Here is a 20,792-nt window from a genome sequence, read left to right as displayed (position 1 = left end):
TTTTTACTGGTCATTTATGTAAGAAATCAGCCTTGAATAGGTCAACATATGATTCCCGAGATAGGATAGCGTTTTCAGATAAACTTTTACAGACTGCTGTATTTCCATACAAGTTCTGTGCATTTTCTAGTGGAAAAAAAACCCTCTTTAGCACCTCAAATAATTTATTATCACAAAAACACTATTTGATGCACAGAAAGGGTAAGTGGTGCTTAAGGAATGAAACAGGGATGTGTAATAAACAAAAATCTAAGACCCCTGCTTTATTTTCTGCAAGGGTTGAGAATACAATGGACTGCATTCTCTGAAAACATAAAAGAAGAAGTAAAGGATGACCAAATGGGAATGGTCTTTGAATACTGACTTGGAAAACTGTATTCTACCCTTAATACAAAGTTTTTACATGATGCTTTCCAAACCATTTAAATATTCTTTCTGTGCTGCACCACCATCTGTGAAGCACAATACCACACAAATCATAACAACTGTAATAGTCATACATTTTGCATATCACTTAACTACTTTTTTGAAATTTTAGAACAAAACAGTACAAGAAATAACCATTTTGAGTCAAAAGAGGACTGTAGCAGATATAGCAAATAATGTAATAAATCCCCTTCCAGTGAGGTAGTTAAGAAAAGTACTGAACAACATTTTAGTTAGCAAAATTCATCTCACCTGGACAATCATATGGGATTTCCCCTGTGGTCCATATGCAATCTCTGACCTGGACAGAACATATACACAAGAAAAGCAACCATGTCCTCACCAACTCACATAAGACATTCCCAAGTATCTGAGGATTTGCTCTTGCAAGCCTCTGCAAAATTATGGTAATGAATTATATGTTCCCACATGTCAGTTAAATATCGGCTATTTTGACATTTCGAGTGCTGCATTTCCATTAAGACTAATACAAGAAATTGACTGAAATTTTCCCATTGGCCTCAGTGGTATTGACTCAGACCTTAAACTTTTTATTTGTCTTTGCTCACTGGCACTGTGTGCTCATCATAAATTTGAATAAGTTATTGCATTCTCAGTATTCCACACCACATTTACAGGGTGAACTTCTACCAAGCATGAGTAATAGCAGGAATCCCTGCATAGTATTTTCTCCTGCACATTAGTCCATCAGAAATTTTGACATTTTCAAAAATGAAAACAAACCCCAAAAACCTTAGTAAGTGACAGAATCAGGCTAACAGCTGGATTTTTATTTAAAAAAAAAAAAAAACAAACAGAAAATAGTTCATCCTTTGCAAGGTTTAGCAAAATGATACCAAGTGAAATAAAATAAAGCTACTGATGTTGACACTACAGGAAATAAAACAAGATGAAAAGGATGAATTAGTGAGTAAGTCTCAACAGAATCATGGAGTAAAACATGAAATATGCCAGCATGTCTTTGAAGATACCTACTAAGACAAAAAAAAAAATGTCTAAGACAGCATTTTGCAAAAAGTAATAAACCGTTAGAAAACAGTAATAAACTATTATTGCACAGTGCAGCTAATAATTTAAAAAATGGGAAAAAATCAATTATTTATGATAAAATACATTCAAAGTATTAAGGTTGGTACAGATGCACTGCAAGAAAGTAATTAAGATTCCTAGAGCTTATAAAATACGCAATACTTTATAATTATAGGATAATCTCAACAAATGTGGAGAAACAGATAAAATCTGTGTGCCCAGGGAGGTTGTGGAGTCTCCCTCTTTGGAGATACTCAAAAGCCATCTGGACGTGGTCCTGGGCAACCTGCTCTAGGTTGGGGATTGGACTGGATGACCTCAGGAGGTCCCTTCCAACATCTACCATTTTGTGATTCTGTATGAAGTCATTAGCACAGAACAACAACAACAAAAATAACCCTAATTTACATTTCTATGACAGCCTCTTTACATTATTTTAGTATTGTGAAGAATAAATTGTAAAATTCAGTGAGGTTTGCTTTTTTCTAAGCCTTCATTCCACTGATAGAACAACGTAAAAGGTACTTTACTGGACATATAAAACAAGATGGTGTAGTCCAGAAAAACAACTACATTTATTTCTCAGAGGAAAATATTTCTCTTACTCAACTAACAAACCAATAAAAAATTCTAGAAAAGTAAAGGAATCAGAGATCTCATACAGACATATTCAGCAGTGTTTACTTCAATAATAGTGTAATCATCATTTTGACCACAAGTCAGCTCCCAGCTCCGTTGACATTATATTAGTTAAAAATGATCGTTACTCATATGAAGTTAGTAAAAACTGTAGTTCTCCCTAGGAGAACATGACATACTTATCTATTCTTCTATACAGACTTTTCTCTAAAAATATCAGGACAACATGTATACATCTTCTAGAGAAATGTTTTAAAAAAAAAAAAAAGAGGAAGAATGTGTCATTATCCTGTAGACATCCATTTTCTCCTACTGAATCATGGCATGCAAAGGAATCTATAACTAGTAAAGACAATTTAAAAAAAGAAAAAAAGAAAAAACAAGTAATTTCTTTATATTTGATACCATGTGGCAATTAAAAGCTTTTGAAACAAGGCAGCACTCACTGCCTGAAAACTGGGAATGGTACTCTCAGAATGACATTATAAATTAAGGCAATGAATGCTGCATTATTTACACACCAGCATTCAAAGTGATCCAATGTGACACCATAATGAAGAAAGTTTAAAAAAAAAAAAATCCAATCACAGACTTTATGGGGACACACATGGAATTACTGTATTTCCTCAGCAAAGCCTGTGGAAATATCAATAACTGTTGTCCTTTCAAAGCTTTTTTATGACTTCTTGTTGTATATTATTGCTTTAAAGTTATGACCAAAAATAGTTATCCTTTGTCACTAAATTAATTCAGAGGATATTTAGGGGATGCACTGTATCTTTAACAGTTAACAGCATCTCAACGCATGCTGCTCATGGTATTACCACTGCAACATTTTGTTTTAATAAAGGCTCTTGTGACTGAATCTAGATGCATATGTTCTCACTTACTTTATGTCTGGTGGAGCTATCAGCTCATTACCATTCACTACCTCCCTTAAATCATTCCCTTAGGTATAAAACCCATCAGACTTATTTCCATTCAAAAGTACAATATAAGGCAATGTTTTAGAAATCTGTGAGAGGTGAGGGGGAACTTGCCTTTAATCTGTAATTATAGCAAGGAGTGTGAATATGAACTATGGAACGCTTTGAAGGAATGCTGCTTTATAGATATAAATCCTTAGTTTCACTAGCTACAGAAAACAACAGTTCAACATTGCAGCAAAGGAGTAGGAGGTGGGGTGGGGGGTTAAATGTGCCAGACTTTCTCCTCCCTGGTACTGTGGACAACAATAACATTTATTGTTTATTTACAACAAATAAATTACAATACCTTTAATCCTTACATGTACAAAATGGGACTTCATATTAAGGTAGAGTGAATAGGTCACAAGACACATCTTAAAAACATACCTCGCATGAAGTCTGCTAGTGCTTAAGCACCATAATGAAATAGTCATCCTTACATGCACAGATCAAGGAAAATACATTACGTTTTGACAGATTTATCATTGATTGCTAGAAAAATAATATGGTGCTCAATCCATTGAAGTATTCAGGCATTTACTTTAAGTATATGTTTAAAGTCTAATTGAAAGTGCTGAGATTATTCATACGTAGAAAATCAATCACGTGTTCACTGTACATAGCTTTTGAGTTCTTCCAAAAAAAAATATTTAAATATGCTGGGCACCTAACTGAACTTGGACTTCGGGACTGCAAATGAGATCGTATGCCACTCATATGTCCAAACAGCACTGAACGTTCTCCCAAATAATTAGTATTATAGTCTCAAATAATCAGCAATTCATTCAATCTACATAGTCCTACTATTAAAAGGACTACAGACATAGGTTACGCTTAAAAGTCACCGTTTGCCATGGCCTTTCTCAGTGGAGTCAGAGCACTGGGAATCCATCAAGTACTGAGAACACAAAAGCACTCCTAGGACTGACTGGAGTGGCAGGTAAGGTGAACATGAGAGATACATGACTGTGTACACACATGCTGCAAAGAAGACAACACATCACAAGTAATACACGTAAGAGATTTGTCAGGAGACTTAGACTCATGTACTTATGACAGCATTTTAAAATACAAAGGTGGTATTTTACAATGATTTTACAGACTTATTCTAAGCCTTGTACTGCCACTTTATATGATCTTTGCACTTAAAATGGGCACAAGTGTCTCCAAGAGATTTTCCTGCAAGGTGAAAGAGATGAATGAATAAAGAAAATGCATTATAGAAAGGCATTAGGCTAGCACATGCTCAAGGAACCTGGGGATAGCTGAAGCTGCTGTAACCTCTGCTTCCATTTTTAAGGTAAGATACAAATACACATGTACTGTGTAAACAAGTCTTTATTTTGATCCATGTTAATACTTACCAGATGCAAGGAGATCAAGGAAACACTCTCTGACGCTACTGTTGTGGCCAAGTCTAATGTCCCAGGAGACTGCCTGAGAAATCAAATACTTATGTTCATAAAATAAATGAGTTTGTGTGAACCTGTTCCTAGTAGCTGCAGAATTTAACTGCTGTGCAACTCTCGACCACTGATAGTACAAACAAACTGAATACTGTTCCACCTTTAATTTTCACCCTTAAAATAATATCTAAATTTTCTTATGGCTATTTAAGTCAAAATAACATAGTTTAGCATATTTGTGATGCACTACCATATTTATTAAGAATAATGGAGTGACTAGTGTTTTCTGAACGCTTATTCCACCTATTTCAGAAGTCAAACAGGCTTCTCTTTGCAGTGAGCTAAAAAAACCAAGACAACAACAACAACAAAATCCCCAGCACCCTCCAATTTTCAATCCTCTACTAATTTCCACACCAGTTCCATGAACCAGCATTGACTCACAGACTTAACTGTTCACCACAGTCACATGCTCAGGCTCAGCATAGGGCCAACAGAGAATGAAATGTCAGTATCTGCACTGAAATGTGTCCTGCCCAAATATGAGATAACAGATAACCAATGTTCTTGAGCCTCTGTAAATCTGAAACCATGGAAACAAGGAGATCAATGCATTAGCAGGCTGACACTCGTCATGTTATAACATGAACTACAGGGAGCACTTCTTCCCCCTTCAATTCAATCCACATTTTATTTTATTTCTTAGCTACACTGCTGTGGTTGTCCTATCCAAATACTTTTGAACTGTTCTATTTCAGTACAGAATTATTTTACACTTAATATACTTCACTAGATGATAAAGTAGAATTCTTAACTTCCATCAGAAAGAGAAAATTACACATGGACAAATCAAGCAACTCTGGAAAATACTAGTAGTGTAATGCAAAGAACCATCTCTAGGTTAGCCAATGCAGGACAATATAAGGCACTTAGATAACCAAGCACTGCAAAGAAAAGCTCAAAGCTTGTGTGATCCTGTGTACACGATCCCAACATATAGCAGGGAAGCCAGCAAAGTAAGAAGCCTAGACAACAGTACAACCTTCGTGCAAATAATAAACATTATTATTTTAGCATTTTTACCTGACAATTGCTTAATGGCCCACTTTATTTTACTTTCTATGTAAAGAATATCTGAGTAATAAGAGGCAACTTTAAAAATGGAATACTACATATTCATGTTATTGTTCCATGGGCTAAAGTTAAAAACAATTTTAACAAAAACTGTAAATAGAAGTGCCAAGTTCTGGTTTCAAAAAAGGGGCAGTGATCTTGAAATGCGTATCAAATTACACACTAGAAAATAAGTAGAAATTTGCTAAATTCCTTCATCAAATGTTTTTTTCCACCTGGGATTAACGATTTCAAAAATCTGACTTGCTACCTTCAAAGTACACAGCCTTTATACTTCTCTTTCTCAGCAGTGAGCCAATGTTCAACTTGGCTTTAGCAGACACCCACCCGCTTGAGTGATTGGCATTCAAAATACCTGCTCAACTGGAGCTTGTATAATTGTTTGCTTTACAGTACACTTCCTTTCCTCTCCCCACACACATATGAAATATATCATGGGGATAAATGGGGAACTGCAGCTATCAGACAATTGAAAACAAAACATTTGCAGGTTAAGCCTTACCTGAACTTTCCACTTCAGCATAATCACAGGGCTTTTTCATTCTAACTGTGCTCATTTTCAAAGAAATGCTTTCTGAAAACAATCACCATGGTTTCTTAAGTTAGAAACAACAGAAAACAGAGTCACTGTTTATTGTAAAACAGTCTCAGGTCAACCCCTAATTCACTGTGTTATCAAGAGGAAAGAAAGGATTTTTCTAATAAGGAAAACATAGTTTTGACTAAATATAGAGAACTGCACACAAGATAAGTAATGCACTAAGGTTGGTTTTATGAAATCAAATATCCTGAGTAGTCTTTCAGTAAGAGTCTATTTGTTCTCAAGAAGTTCTGCATCTATAGCCTTCAATCTATAATAGAATTGCTATCTTTGCCATGTGAGGAGGTGAGTATTCTTCACCTCCTATGAGGTGATATATATGAGACCCCTATTTGCACACAATATCAATGAGCCACAAAAGCTGTTTCAGTACGCAGCCTCTCAACCAGTACTTCTCCAAAAGGGATCCTACAGTGCATTACATCTGATAGGTGGTTTGGGCCCACATGCTGAATTTGCTTGAAACACTCCTCGTTGACATACTCTGTTATCATGAGCCTGCTCTGATCGTTCCTCCATCAGTTCCACCTTCAATCCAGACATTGCTCCTATTGCATTATCGGCACTAAAACATTAGTAACGTGCATTTTCAGTTGACATGCAGTTGTGTGATTATGCAACATCATTTTATGCAAGCTGACTGACATGTTGCACTAGAATGATTATCCAGGACTCTCACCGCAACAGACTGGACACTGAATAGAAAACCAGAACTTTCCTACTGTAGCCCTCTGGCTTCTCAGCATGCCTGTTTATAATAGTAATTGGCAGCCAAAGTTTTGTTCTGTGCAGGCTTGATGATAGAAATTTCATTTTAGGTTTGTACCAGCAGATAAAATGTCAGAAGGTCTGGATTTACGGGTGAAAAATAGTAATAGCGCACCTAGTTGCACGATTACTGAGGAATTTTGTGCCCACTGCAAACACAGAATATTCTCCTAGAGAGTAAAGAATGGTGATTAATAGACTATTCATATACTAATATCTTGAATGACCACTAAAAGGGAGAAAACAGTGGCCTAAGGATAAAAATGTGATTGTCCAGAAAAAAAAACAGGACTCTCACTTTTCCTACACAATGTGGTTCCAGTAATGAATTTTAGGTTAAGTATTATTCATGGATGTCTGCATTTTCCTGACCTGTACAAAGATCCTAACAAATATTTTGAGGAAAGGAAATTTTTCACTTGAAGGAACAAATAATGAAAATTAATTGTTTACCTTTGAATTGCATGTTTTGCCATAAAACAAAAAACCTATTTTTCCTTCTCACCATAATGGGAGAAGGATGAAAATATACTAATCCACAGACAGATTGGAATGAAACTGTGCTGTACCACTGAAACGAAGATGCTTGTCACAGCTTCCAAAAATCCCAGAGACTGGGTTCCACAAAGCAAAGGTAAGCAAAAGAAAAAACATTCACTCTGAAAGGCACAAATATTTCTGCATGGACAGCTAGGTAAGAGAGTTTAAAGGAACATAAATACAGGGATCCTAAATAGGCCGATAATCTCACTTCAGAGTAAATTTGGGAGATTCTATAATAAATACAGACATGACATTTAAGTGATATGTTAAACCTACCCAATTTGCAGATTATGTAAATGAGTTAGGATGTTTGAACTATACTCCAAACACTGTTACAAATGCAAATATTCCCTGCAATCACATCCTGTCAAGTATACTGAAGGAAATCAGGCACCAAGTATGATTTTTAGAATAATAATCAGTATGGTAACATTAGTCCATGTAAGACATTGCCCAGCATGTTAATGAACCATTCCTATTCTACAATATTTATTGCAAGAAGGATGCATACACAAGAAGCAATTTAGTAAGGTAGGAAAGAGCATTATAAGTTAAGTCTTTTTTCTCTTTAACTTTGTTTCCCAAGAAATGGTAATATATCCCACATTTCAGCATAAATTTCTTGTGTGCAATTCTCTATATTTAGTCAAAACTATGTTTTCCTTATTAGAAAAATCCTTTCTTTCCTCTTGATAACACAGTGAATTAGGGGTTGACCTGAGACTGTTTTACAATAAACAGTGACTCTGTTTTCTGTTGTTTCTAACTTAAGAAACCATGGTGATTGTTTTCAGAAAGCATTTCTTTGAAAATGAGCACAGTTAGAATGAAAAAGTCTTTCTAGTCAAAGGAGATTTTTTTGCATTTATTTAGAAAAAGGAGCCAGGCAATGAGCAACAAATACAGTTTTGACAGAACTGCAGAAGTATCTGAGACTGCAGCAAGACTGCCACAGCAGTCTTTATACATCAGAATGATGCTCTCTCCACAGGTCCCTTCAGGAGACCACCTCTTTCCCATACAGTTCAAACCTAGACATAGGAAACTTTGCAGGCAGCTTATGGGGCATTTCTTGCTCTTATACCTGTATTTTCAGGAAGGCAGTTGTTGCCTTCTGTTCTTCAGGTTTGGCCTAGGAACTTCTTTTTGTGGATCAAAACCCTGTGATCCAGCTTGATAGGTTTTCATCCCACTGTTGACCCCTTCCTTACCTGTTATTCTGCAAAGAACTGTTAACAGCAGTAGCTCTAAACCAACAATCCCCCACCCCTTCCTCACAAAGGCAGAATTTTATTTACACGTGACAAGACAGTGGTGCTTGGTGGCACCAAGTGCTCTAAATCCTCAGATCTCTCTCCAGAACCTCCATTCTGCAACACTACTCTTCCCTTATCCACCCTCCCCAACCTATCTCAGGTCAAAAACTGAGGGTTTAAATACCCTATCACTCCTCACAACTTGTCTCCCCGTCCTACCCCAGGTTTCTTTTCTTCCTTCCCAAAGAACAAGTATGCCTACCAGTATCTGTTGCTTTTTTTTTTTTCCAATTTTATTATCCTTTTTCCTCCAAACACATTTATAGATTTGAGATACCCACTGCAATGCTTTAAAAAGCTGCCACCACTGCTGCCAACTTTGCTATCTTGCCTGAAACCTGAGACACAACTATCATTTTTCTAAAGGTCACTCTCACAAGAAATCCACAATGCATCGTAATCATATCTAGCTTATGTAGGAAAGTACAAAAATATTGCTTATAACTATTTTACAGGAAAGTATAAAGATACTGTTACAGAAAGAATTGTTTGTGTATCACAAAACAGCTGTAGGCAGAAATAATTCCCAGTGAGCATACAGAAGTGACCACAGAAAAATAGTTCATATAAAAGAAGTACAAGTCCTCATATTTTTAGACCATTTTTTCCTGCAATTTTAAAGTGCTAGCTGTAGATTTATTTTTTCCTTTTAAACCAGCTGAATTGTTTCAGCACAATAACAAATCAATCATTTCTAAAAAGCGAATTAGGCTCCAAGTTACAGCCTGAAGCTTGAAGCTCTGAGCCAGAGTAAGGCAAGTTTAGGTGGCTTAAGACTTGGGAGGGATTAGATGCAAGTTAGGTCTCTAGAATGCAAACTCTGCGCTCCATCAACAGAATTTACTGCCATCTTTGAAGATGAGTGTGCTGTAAACTGAAATCCAAGGTTAACAGGACAAGTTTCTGGCTGGAGAGCAAACACACTCTGCCATGAGAGCAACGGTTGGGGCATAAGCAGTTGATAAACGGTGCATTGCCACAAGTATGAATTCTGAGGAATTACCACTGTGTGCCCTGACATAGCTAATGGTGAGCCTCATCCCCCCTAGTTAAGAGAGTGTGGCCTCATCACAATTCCCTATGGCAGCCCTCTGCAATAACATATGCAGAGCCATGACCAACCTGTTCCTTTTCACTTCTGCACTTCCAAGGGAGTTCTTAGGTTTAGATACATCACAGAGCTTCCACCTCCAACAAACAGTACCAGAACAAGGCTTTAGCCCTGCCATCTATTTCACTCTCGACGCAAGATACTAAAGCACCAACAAGGATCATTACCTGACATGAAAGCAACAGTGAAGAGTTTGAAAAAATCTCGGCAAAAGGAACCCAATTCTAAGCTTTGACTGTAACACCAGGCAATACCAACAAAAGCAGAATAACATAATAGGCAAAAACATCACTTAATTGCCAAGTCCAATCATAATTAGCAGCCTGTACAAAAGCCAAAGCCTTCACTACAGCCGAAGTGTACAACTGCCCCAGTTCAGTGTATGGTTGCAGACAAGGAGTCCAGACACGGCCACCACAAGGGAGGCATCCCTAGGAGAGGCGAGCTGTAGCTCTCCTACAGGTTTCCTGTAGCTCTGAAAGTTATTTGAATAAATATTACCATCCAATTATGATATATCACCTTTATCACAAAACAGGCTAGTCTTAAAAAGAAGTATTAAATTAGCTTAGAAAATACTTATTGAACATTTGACTTGGAACCACATTTTTACTGCTTGTTGGATCTCATCAGCTGGGCACATAACAAAACATAATCCAGCCTAGCATACACCCGCTGAACTAAAAAAGACACGTGGGACATATGTCACTGTCAGATCTATCAAAATTGAGACAACATATACCAGGGATAAGCACAGAAAAAAAAAAAAAAACAACCTACATCTCCAAATTCCTGCACAGAATACCTGCAGTCATTGTTAATTGGTCTCTATGTTCACGAGGGAGAGAAGATGGAGTGCCAACACCTGCAAGATCTTGACTTACAACACACCAGTGTTCACAGCTTTGCACCAAGGAGCTGTTTTCTCTTTCAGACAAATTTCTGTATTCTCCTTTGGTCTGTAGCATTAGAGTGGCACATTCTTTTTATCAGAAGCTTTTACAAAGTGATGTTAGTAACCCTGTCTGTAAACACCATTTAATTGCACAAGGGCTGTCTGCTTTAAATTTACACTGAATTCCAGCAACTTACTCCTGTCCATGTACAGCCCTTTTCTAACCTGACCTTGAGGTAAAATTTCAAAGCCAGGAAAGGAAGAAAGTAACAAAAAACCCTTTCACAATTTATATCTACAAAGTGTTAGTTTACACTTAGATTTTAAAATGTTGAGCTTAGGACTCTTGCACAAGAATTCCATTTAAGAGTTATACTTCTGAAATACAATTAGAATCTGAAAAGCTACTACAAAGATAATTTTTTTTCTTTTTAGCTGATAACTGCTTAAAAGATAAAACAAATATTTTATACTTCTGGGCTGTTCAACTGTGGAAAAATAAGATATGTTTACAGTCACACAAAAATCTTCTCACTTGTCCTGCAGTGTCTTTGTGAGATTTCATATGGGAACTATTTGTTATATTTTGAGCCTTTAATTTTTAGGGAAAAAGTCAATTTTTCTAACATTTATGAAAGCAGAAGCTTCAGTTCTGAAGTGTGTCTGTGGAAGTGGGGATAGGGGAAGGGAGATTATTTGCAAACTTCTGTTTTGTACCTGTCCTCAGAATTAAGAGGGAGCAGTGTATTATTACACTTTTTATTTTATTCAAGCAAACAGAAAAATAGGGTGGTTTGCTTGCAAGTGAGAAAGAAAAAGGGCAAACACAAAAAGTCATACACTTTTGCATATAAGCAGAAGCCTTGATCCTGAAAACATAAATAGTACCTTAGCATCAATTAAAGAAGGCTGAGAGATGGACAATGTAGAATTAGTGACCAGTCATAGCCCATTGCAGGACACTCACATCAAGCTTCTGTGTGCTACAGTTGTGACTCACTGCACTTCTTCCCTAATTCCCTACATGCTCAAATGTGAATGACAAAAAGGAATTCAAACAGCAGGGTATAAAAAATGCGTGCTGCTACCAGTATCCCAGTCTTTTTCTTAATCATCTAACAGACAATTTTCTGTAATTATTTTTATTTCTAGATTTCATTTTCTACAGTGTCGCCATAACTTTTAAGTTTCACATCTCTTCAAGCCTCCTACTCCGCGGCCTGTGGAAAAGCAGGTCCTTGCACTGCTGAGCCGTGCTGCCAGGCAGCAGGAGGTTCACATGCAGCAGGTGCTTCCCCCCACCCAAAACACAACATGGGGTGTAAACTGTGGGCAGATTCAGTGCCCTCCCTGTACAGGCACTGCAAAGTACGTGCGCACTTACCCAGGCTGTGTATAATGTGGTCACCACAGCAAAATTAATAGGGGCAGCAAAGGCCTTTGGAGAGACCCAGAGGCCTGGAGCCCTGACCACTCACTCACCGATACCTCCGTTTGAAGATGCAGAAGTAAGTATTTTAAGGGAATTTGGCTAGTCCCATAGTGCTTGAGTTACCAAAATGGAGAATATTAAACCAATCTATCCCAGAGCTTGAAAGGTTGGGTCCAGTAAGTAAAACAGAGCACAGATGATGAATAGCAAAGGATATATACAAGATACCAGCAATATTAATTTTTTTATAACAAATAGCATTATCAACCTCTTTTAGCATAACCTCTCTCCTAGATTGAATTTAGACACAGGAAAGCATATCAAAGAATATTCTTAATCAGTGCTTTAACTACATGATTAATGACTTATTTAAAACAAATGTCTATTCTGATGAAAGAGAATTATTCATTATTTTGAAAAGTTGCCTTATTCTACTCGATTACTCCATTTAATAGGAAGGTAAATTAAATAAGAGACCATATAAAACCCATTTATCTTACGATTTTTACATGAAAAACAATCTTGTCTTATAGGTTGCTGCTGAATAAACTTCTAATAAAGAAACAGCTATGCAGTAGCTTCAGTTAAAAATCAGCAGCAGCTTGTTTTGCAACATAAAGGATAACAAAAATACAGTTTGCATATCAAATGAACCTTTACAGTAAAGTACACAAGTATTAAAATGCTGGCCAGGATTACAATGCTGGATTACAACCTCACTAATCACAAGAGATATGCCAGTAGGTTCACCTAACGCACAGACCATTCCATTTTATTCCTGCAGCATACCTAATGAATACCCTAATGCAACAAGCAACATCAGTGTTTTCCCTTGAACAGTGGCTTTTTGCACATATGAATATATGCTTGTAGAAAGGCTTTTACCAATGTAGCTAGTATTTCAGAGGGAAAGGAAATTGCACCCTTAATGATGTTACCATCACAGAAATTTCAGTTAAGTGCAAAGCAGGCTGGGGAGTCAATCAAAGGTCAAGCCAGTTAGAGGTCAAGTTCCTTGAAAGAACAGGGTTCTGAAGTTTAATTATTTTCAGGGAGAACTCTGCTGATAGGTCAACAGAGTGAGTTTTATAGCTGACAACACTCACGGAAAGAAATCACTTCCAAGGCTGAAGTGGCTATGGACCACTGAACAACAAGATGGAAAAAAAGTTAACTCTAGAAGTCAAGACATATTTTTAAGCTCACCATTCAGAAACTTAAAAAATGCTACTTGCATGACTGATAAGTAAAGCAGCCTAATGCTCTCTCAAAAGCTGTTGAAATACACAACAAAAATACAATGTTTTACAAAAGCATATAGAAATGTTTGAAGAAATATTGACAGGAAGAATAATCTAAAAGTTCAACTTCATTCCACTGGCCCAATGACAAGAGCTTCCTCTGTCCCTTCAAATCAGTATTGCAATGGGCTGGACAAGGTATCTGGATTATAAAATATCCACTGATCCACACTTTTCTCACACAAACTTCTGTTGAGCCTCACCTCCATTGTACTTAAATCCTCCTCATTACTGCCTCCAAAGCCTATAATCCTTTATAGTGTTTTAAAGATGCCTAACTATCTGGAATAAAGAAATACAAATTTTCCCCAAATAAAGAAATGTGTTACAGTGCAAAAAAAGTGCATAGATTGGCCTTTGTTCCACCATAAAAGTTAACAGACTTCTTTATATGGTTCTAAAGCTTGTTCTTGAGATCATATAAAAATGCAATGCAGGACTCAAAGAATTTTAGTTTGAACATTTTAATCAGAGCAATAAGCTGGACTCTCCAGCTCTGGAAAGCAAAGGAACTAAACCTGAAATCAAGGTGTCACTAATAACTTACATGACAAAGAATCAGTGCATTTTCCAAGAATTTCACTATTTTGAACCTCTATACATTACACAGCTGTACAGCTGTTCTACATACTCAAATTCGGAAACACAAAGAGCTTTCAGCGTATTGATTATTTTTAAAGGTTGAACTTGTATACCAATGTACAGCACAATGGAGTACGCTTTGGAAAAAATGTCATTGTATCGGCTTTGTGTGGCAAGGTTTTGGTAGTGGGGGGCTTACAGGGGTGGCTTCTGTAAGAAGCTGCTGGAAGCTTCCCCTGTGTCCGACAGAGCCGATACCAGCCGGCTCTAAGATGGACCCACCGCCGGCCAAGGCCGAGCCCATCAGCGATAGTGGTAACGCCTCTGTGATAACATTTTTAAGAAGAAAAAAAAGTTGCTGGGAAACGGCAGCCGGAGAGAGGAGTGAGAACATGTAAGAGAAACAACCCTGCAGACACCAAGGTCACTGAAGAAGGAGGGGGAGGAGATGCTCCAGGCGCCAGAACAGAGATTCCCCTGCAGCCCGTGGTGAAGACCATGGTGAGGCAGGCTGTCTCCCTGCAGTCCTTGCAGGTCCACGGTGGAGCAGATATCCACCTGCAGCCTGTGGAGGACCCCAGGCCAGAGCAGGTGGGTTCCCGAAGGAGGCTATGACCCCGTGGGAACCCCGCGCTGGAGCAGGCTCCTGGCAGGACCTGTGGATCTGTGGAGAGAGGAGCCCACGGAGCAGGTTTTCTGGCAGGACTTGTGACCCCATGGGGGACCCACGCTGGAGCAGTGTGCTCCTGAAGGACTGCACGCCATGGAAATGACCCATGCTGGAGCAGTTCATGAAGAACTGCAGCCTGTGGGAAGGACCCACGTTGGAGAAGTTCATGGAGGACTGTCTCCCGTGGGAGGGACCCCACGCTGGAGCAGGGGAAGAGTGTGATGAGTCCTCCCCCTGAGGAGCATGAAGTGGCAGAAAATAACGTGTGATGAACTGACCGTAAACCCCATTCCCCGTCCCCCTGTGCCGCTGGGGGGGGGGCTGGTAGAGAATCCGGGAGTGAAAATGTGCCCGGGAAGAAGGGAGGGGTGGAGGGAAGGTGTTCTGAGATTTGGTTTTATTTCTCATTACCATACTCCAGTTGATTTGTAATAAATTGAGTTAATTTTCCCCAAACTGAGTCTGTTTTGCCCGTGACGGTAATTGGTGAGTGATCTCTCCTGTCCTTATCTTGACCCACAAGCTCTTTGTTAGATTTTCTCTCCCCTGTCCAGCTGAGGAGGAGGAGTGATAGATCGGCTTTGGTGGGCACCTGGCGTCCAGCCAGGGTCAACCCACCACAGTCATGCTGTTCAATTGCAATTTACCATTTCACATATTAACACAGGATTAAAAATTAGGAGAAAGACAGGAAAACAGCAACTGGAACAGCAGTTTTGTGTGAAGATGGACTTCAGAGTCATTCATATAGATTGTTTAACTGCTAACAAAATTTACGGCAATTAGGAAGCAAGAATCAATTACAGTGTTATAACCTCAATGACCTTCTATGGAATACACAAGACCATATGGGCACCTTCACATAGCATGCACACAAACTTTTCCTTTCCACAGGGAAGGTGAAAGACTGAGAAAGGGAAAATGCACTTTGAAAGTACTGAAAGTACTCACTCCATTCACTTGCTCCTTAAGTGATAAGACTTGTATCACTCTTGTAGATAAAGTTTAAAAATAAAAAATTGGGATACAGATTTGGAGTCAGTCCACAGCCAATTTTTACTTTCTCACCAACATATCTTCCACATATGAATAAATTAGCAAGTCCTTTCAAAGTACTAATGAAAAAACCCTCACTTCCTCCACTTTCATAATCACAGGAGATATATTAACAATTTTTAATTCCAACTGAGTAGAGATCCCATTCTGCAGCTTCACAGCCCTTGCTTGCATTCACAAGGTACTGTTTGTGTATTCAGATCAGAAATCTAATTGCCATCTGTATGCATTGATTAGTTAGTGATCAAATAAAGCGCAAAATATATTCAAGTATGCAAATCAATTATTTGCCCAAATACTGAAGGCTCAATTAAGCATGGCCACCTGAAATGTGTTCTTTATGTTCTACAATTTGGATGGCTTTGGCATCAGTTTTCACCATCTCAGGGAATCATCATTCAAGTCACTATTAGAAAGTTATTACGTTGATCTTGGACAAATACTGCACTACTTTTGATGGAACCTAACAAGGACTGTTAGTAGCAAAAAAAGATATTTTAGCCAGTTTAGGTTTCTTATATTTGTTGGTTCGCATGCAATAATCTGAAGAGGGATGGGATGAATTAGTCTTGAACTACATCCTATTCACAGAGACAGAAAACTGCCGCAGAGAGAAATTCAGCAAATAAGCAAAACCAGGAAAGATACGAATACTGAAGTCAACAATACTGGACCACATGTACCCCTTTACTTTTAGGCCTCTTGTAAGGTCAAAGTTATAGATTAATAAAATAATTGCTTCCCTGTACATTCATGCTATAAACAGCAGGAAAATCTCACTGCTGAAACCACATGAACGTTTAGTGATGTGGGAAAGTGTGTCTGTGGAAGCTGAGAGGGACTAAAACCAGACTTAGAGTCAGTTCTCTGCTTTATGGCCTTTACATCACCAAGATGACAATTTTTTCCAAGGATTTCTAAAAAACATCTGACTTAGCCCCCCTTTTGAGAACGGAAAATATCCACAGGAATGAAAGGTGACTGTGTATCAACAGAAGTCACGCGTGGCACCCTCCTTGCCAGGACTTAAGAACAGCCAGCAGAGAAAGCATCTAAAGTCAGAGCTATATACATCCTTGGACTTCCTGCTCCTTCAAACCAAGCAAAACTTCATTCTACCATAAAGTGGATATTCAGGTAAAAACAAAACTTTATGCACAGAAACATAGCATTTGATCCATTATTTTTTTCCCTTTTCCTCCTTTGGCGCTAGTACTAACATGAAGACAGAAATTCTTCAGTGGGTTTTCTTTTTTTTTTTTTTTTTACCTCCATCTGTTGTTTTGAAAATTCTATACAAAGCAATATAATATTTTACATAATCACAAATGAAATTAACGGAAGGCCAACACAATGTGAAATGCATGTTTACAAAGCATGCTAATTAAACATTGACAACTAATATTGATTTTGATGTAAAAGAAGTAAACAGCAAGGCTGAAAACAGTCTAAGTTCCTTAATGGTAGCACAGCCACAGAGCTCAAGACAATCCATCAATTTTTTTTTTTTTTTTTTTTTTTTTAAATAAGCACATACATGTTTGTACAGTTGCCTCCTTTTAGTCTAACACATTTTTAGCAAGAAGGAGGCAGTTTTAAGCAGATGTCATATTTATAACCTACAGATCTTCATATTTTTTGTTGTTAATAACTTTATTACAGGGAGAAAGCAAACTATTCCTCTGAATGAATGATGCCTTCCCTGGTGTACTGGGTCTGGCTGGGGTGGAGTTAATCCTGTATACGGTGCTGTATTTTGGACTTGTGATTAAACCAGTGTTGTTAACACACCAGTGTTTTGGCTTGCACAGAATTGTGGTTTCCTTTTCGCCACTCTGCCCACCTCAGTGATTAGACCAGAGGTGTGCCAGAAGTTGGGAAGCAACACAGTTGGGACAGCAGACCCAAACTGACCACAGGGACATTCTTTATGATATAACATAGTGCTCAGCAATAAAAGCTCAGGGAAAGGCGGAGGAAGGGGTTTATGGTTATGGCTTTCATTTTGTCAAGTAACCATTAGGCATGCTGAGGCCCTGCTTTCCAAGAAGGGGCTGGACATCTGCCTGCCAATGACAAATAGTGAATAAATTCCTTATTTTGCTCTGTTTGCACACGCAGCTTTGCTGCTTCACCTCAACCCAGGAGTTCTCAGCTTTTGCTCTTCGATTCTCTCCCCCATCCCACTGTGGGGGAGTAAGCTAGAGGCTGGGTGGGTGCTTAGCTGCTGGCTAGGGTCAGCCCATTACACCTGGGCACACTCAAATACACTGTTTTCACAATTACAGTCCCTGTTTCTTTTTACATTTGGGAATTTTGAATAAAGATGACAGATTGTGACATTTCTACTCCTTTTTATCTAACACACTCATTGCAGTTTAAAGGGCATGGATGAAGATACAATCTAGAATCTGAAAAAATTAGATAAATATCTCAAGAAACCATGAAACATTCATACCACCTACTCTCAGCTACTTAACAAACAGTCAACACTGTAAAGTCATCATACCCAACAACTGATTAAGATAGCTGCTGAAAATTGTCTAGTGCAGATAGTATGAATAACTCCAAAGTGTATAGTGCTTTATACACTAGGAAACCTTTGGAATTTAACAGAATTATTAATAAACAACTGAGAGCAAATAAATGTAGATATGTGAAAAGTTACAAAACTGGGCCTAAGACTGTGAAGCTCTGATCTAAAGCTTCCTTCTTGTGTTTGATGAATATTGTAGAAAATACTAAAATAAAAGTAATTACTAATATGTGAAAAATATTATGAGATCTATACTTATTGGCTATGATTAACTTAATTTCTTTATACTCCTTTCACATAAGTTACTCTTGAAAGCCAAATTCTTCTCTAGTGTATATATATTTGCACAAATTGTAGCACAACAACATAAATTTGGTTCATACTGTTCTACATTATGAATTAAAAGCAGGCGTACTTTGAATAGTTTTACATCCCCAAATAAATCAATATAGCTGGGGGCATGACTTGGCAAAAAGAGCTCTTTTTGCCAATTTTCTTTGCAACAAAAGACTCTGAAGTTCTGGGAAACAACAAATTCTCAGTTAAGTATCCACAAAAAAATATTTTATAATATGCAAGTAAATGAAAATGTTATAGATTTCTGACAGTTTAGAAACCAGGACACTGAGAATTTTAGGAGTATTTCAGTCCAAGATATATAAACAAACTGTTTGCCTTCCCTTGTTAAAGCAGGAGTTACCAGTTAGCTACACAGATACATAATCAGGCACACAGGCTGCAACCTGTATCAAGTACAAAATAGGCTATTAGTGAAACCACGCAAGTAAACAAACAAATAGAATGGGGGTTGGAATCACCAGATGGACACACACTTCATATATAAGAACTCTACTACTCTCTGAGCAGCTCAAGTTGAAATGTTTCCCCTTAATTACAATAGTTTCCCTTTTCCTGTCAACACAAACAAGGAAAAAAGGAATATAGCATTAGTATTTATCCCGGTTACAAGACAAACTGTTCATTACATCAGATGACACTGTGATAACCTGTTCACTAACACAGGTTTAATTACTTTGCTACGGTATGTTAATGAATTTTGTCCCTTTTCTCATTTAGTTTTCCTCATGTTTATTAGATCTCCCATCACAAGTACAAATGATGTGGACATGACTGTCATCTCTATGATGAATACCACTACCTTCAAGTCTCTTCAGAAAATTATGTAAGCAAATAATTAGGAAAAATATTTTAAAAAAAAAAGTCATCTTTCTTTTCGCTATTCCCTGCCCTGACTTCAACTGGTGTGAAAAAAAAGTAACTGAAATCCAAGATGTACATATGAATGGTGAATAAACAATTCAGAAGATTTAACCTCTGTAGCTTTAAACAACAATTTAAATAATCCTGTTATTGTCAAAATGCACTGTTGTTATTCAGATGAGCATTAGAAAGTATTAAGTTGACTTTGTATGCAAGAAATTCATCACTTTGTAACATAAGAATCTGGTAACTTTTTCACTAAGACTGGACTTTTCACCAAGGGACCAGTACAAAAGTTTGCCTCTCCTGTGAGAGGGGGCAGCAAACACAGGGGGAGAAGCTTCTGATGGGCTGAAGTACACTAGCACGTTACATGACAGTTTTCACCATCAGCCTACTTGTGTTATGCAATTCACAAGAAGTATGATTTACTTCTGTCCTTGCCAGTCTGAAAAGGACAAATAACCCACGTATTCTAATTCAAACCTCACATTTTAATCCACAAAATGGAGAAATGTTTGAAGAACTATGAATTTCTTAAGTGCTATTAATACATTATTACCTCAAAAAACCCACTAACAACAGAACATCTTGTTTGATAGAAAAGACTATCACAAATTTTAATGCAAAGCATAATAATAAACTCCAATTGGTCTGTTGTACTACCAGAAAATAGGTCGACTTCAACAGTACAAATATATGGCCCCAGTTTGGGGGCAAAAAACCTTTAGTTTCTTACACAGCTACATGCTAGGAGTTCTGGGGAGTTACTACTAGTGAGAACAATATGTTATCCAATTCATAGTCAGGGGCTGACAACAGAGAAGAACAGATCTTCTATTATTCCAATGAAGGGCAAGACCTCCCGTCTACATGCTACACTAACATGAAAATCACATTTTGTGTGTGCCAGAACACAAAGTTTTAACTGGAGATCACTATTATGAAATACAGAACTCATACCACATATGTGAAATGTCAGTGCACACATAACCTGAATGCTATAAAAGTAGACAATAGAGAAATGCCTCAGAAATATGTGTACTGTTTCCAATTCATCTGGAAACTGCATATATATTTGCCATCTCAAAGGTAGTATCACAAGGGGAAGTGAACCCACTTACTTTCTGGTGGAAG

At 37.7% G+C, this 20,792-nt stretch overlaps 1 long non-coding RNA gene across 1 annotated transcript in view; it reads right to left on the bottom strand.

The window, feature by feature from the left end:
• Positions 1–670: 670 nt before the first annotated feature.
• LOC128137203 (uncharacterized) overlaps positions 671–20,792 on the bottom strand; it is a 40,100-nt gene continuing 19,978 nt past the window's right edge. The window contains exons 3-4 of the long non-coding RNA XR_008233607.1: positions 4,448–4,520; positions 671–727 (exon numbers count right to left, since the gene is read on the bottom strand). This is a non-coding gene — a long non-coding RNA (uncharacterized LOC128137203). The remainder of the gene's footprint in view (positions 728–4,447; positions 4,521–20,792) is intronic.

The sequence above is a fragment of the Harpia harpyja genome, chromosome 2 (genome assembly GCF_026419915.1).
Source record: "Harpia harpyja isolate bHarHar1 chromosome 2, bHarHar1 primary haplotype, whole genome shotgun sequence".
NCBI classification, from domain to species: domain Eukaryota; kingdom Metazoa; phylum Chordata; class Aves; order Accipitriformes; family Accipitridae; genus Harpia; species Harpia harpyja.
The sequence above is the reverse complement of the archived record's forward strand: the minus strand, read 5'-3'. Positions and strand labels throughout refer to the sequence as shown.